The following is a 2,500-nucleotide window of genomic DNA, read 5'->3' on the forward strand; positions in this document are numbered from 1 at the left end:
GTCCCGGGGGCCCGCGCGAACACGCAAGCGTCCGCTCAATCATTCTGCAAACAGGAGGAGGCTGAGCTCCCCTGCACAATACACCTCGAAACCCTCTCAGGTCCCGGCGGCGCGCAGCGCGTCCCAAGTACTTGGTCGGGTTCGAGAGAGGCGCAATCGCCCGGAGTTAGGCGAGTAGACGCTTTCGGTGCGACCACCCGTGCTCCCAACTGAGCTTGCCGCTGCCGACAGAGGCCCGGGAGCGTGCTGTCGTGGCATTGCCGGCGGGAGACAACACGCGCCACCTACGGTGACCGGCAGCTCCAACGCCAGCGCCACAGAAGGACAAAAGCCCCACTTGGGTGCCGAAGCGAACTCTCCCAGCACAGCGCACGCGCCAACACATCCGCACAGCTGCGATACAAACCACCAGCGAGAACCGCTGGGGCGACCGAGCAGCAGACGGCGTCGCGGCGCCGAGCGCCGGGCGGCGGCGCATCCTCAACGCACACAGTCCTCAATCGGACCAGCACACTGAAGATGTCCACCGCGCTTCGCACCGGGCCCGCGAGGACCTACTTTGGCCGCACGGCGCCGCGCGCAGGGTGCGCCGGCGCGCAGCTGCGACGCCTGCCGCGTCCGTCGGCCGGCGCGCCTGCCACTGGCCGCCCCCACCAGCCGGCTGTAGCGCGTGCGCCCACGCACCGCGCGGCCAGCACGCCGGGAGGCGCCCCCTCACCGGCCGGGGACGGTCCCACCCAGCCACCACCGCGTATCGCTTCACACCCAGATGCCGTTCAGTTTCATCGGCATGGTGGGTATCGCTGGAACAACCGGTTAGTACCTCAACCTATCGTCGCCATCACCGATTCACCCCTAGCGAGAACAACCGCACCACAACGGGTTACCATTTCTTCATTTGCGTAACTTCACCAGAAAACGTAGGCGTCCATCGCCATTAGCAACTTCAACGATTATTGCATGCCTGTGTCAGGTGTCACGCCACACTACGTCTGCCCACATACACGCAACAAAATGTGCACGCCTAGACAATACGTGGAAGGTGGCCCCCGTACGTATGCGATGTCCATTGCTCGAACGACTGTCAACCGGCCTCTGTAGCATGTCGCAGATATGGAACGCGGTGCACCATGCTATCACGGTGTTTGAGGAGAGACGACTAGGTCCGAATACATCAACACACAGCTCATGCTGATCGCCATCCACGGCGTCCGTTCCTCCCACACGTCTCTATGGCGTACCACACTGCAATCCAGCTCTCATAGGGAGACGACACGTAGCTGCGTGCACAATATTTGCACTGTATGGTCCGCCGTTTTTGGGCGCAGTCGTTGTACGGTCACACATGTGCCACGATGTATCATTCAGTACATAAGGACGAATGTGCAGTACAGATTGTGGTTCACGCGTACGACATCATTAGGGGACAACGTGGGTTAGGTTAAGGCACAACGTGGGTTAGGTTAAGGCACAACGTGGGTTAGGTTAAGGCACAACGTGGGTTAGGTTAAGGCACAACGTGGGTTAGGTTAAGGCACAACGTGGGTTAGGTTAAGGCACAACGTGGGTTAGGTTAAGGCACAACATGGGTTAGGTTAAGGCACAACATGGGTTAGGTTAAGGCACAACATGGGTTAGGTTAAGGCACAACATGGGTTAGGTTAAGGCACAACGTGGGTTAGGTTAAGGCACAACGTGGGTTAGGTTAAGGCACAACGTGGGTTAGGTTAAGGCACAACGTGGGTTAGGTTAAGGCACAACGTGGGTTAGGTTAAGGCACAACATGGGTTAGGTTAAGGCACAACATGGGTTAGGTTAAGGCACAACATGGGTTAGGTTAAGGCACAACATGGGTTAGGTTAAGGCACAACATGGGTTAGGTTAAGGCACAACATGGGTTAGGTTAAGGCACAACGTGGGTTAGGTTAAGGCACAACGTGGGTTAGGTTAAGGCACAACATGGGTTAGGTTAAGGCACAACATGGGTTAGGTTAAGGCACAACATGGGTTAGGTTAAGGCACAACATGGGTTAGGTTAAGGCACAACATGGGTTAGGTTAAGGCACAACATGGGTTAGGTTAAGGCACAACATGGGTTAGGTTAAGGCACAACATGGGTTAGGTTAAGGTACAACATGGGTTAGGTTAAGGTACAACATGGGTTAGGTTAAGGTACAACATGGGTTAGGTTAAGGTACAACATGGGTTAGGTTAAGGTACAACATGGGTTAGGTTAAGGTACAACATGGGTTAGGTTAAGGTACAACATGGGTTAGGTTAAGGTACAACATGGGTTAGGTTAAGGTACAACATGGGTTAGGTTAAGGTACAACATGGGTTAGGTTAAGGTACAACATAGGTTAGGTTAAGGTACAACATAGGTTAGGTTAAGGTACAACATAGGTTAGGTTAAGGTACAACATAGGTTAGGTTAAGGTACAACATAGGTTAGGTTAAGGTACAACATAGGTTAGGTTAAGGTACAACATAGGTTAGGTTA

This window comes from Schistocerca piceifrons, unplaced genomic scaffold (genome assembly GCF_021461385.2).
Source record: "Schistocerca piceifrons isolate TAMUIC-IGC-003096 unplaced genomic scaffold, iqSchPice1.1 HiC_scaffold_147, whole genome shotgun sequence".
In the NCBI taxonomy this organism is placed as follows: Eukaryota; Metazoa; Arthropoda; class Insecta; order Orthoptera; family Acrididae; genus Schistocerca; species Schistocerca piceifrons.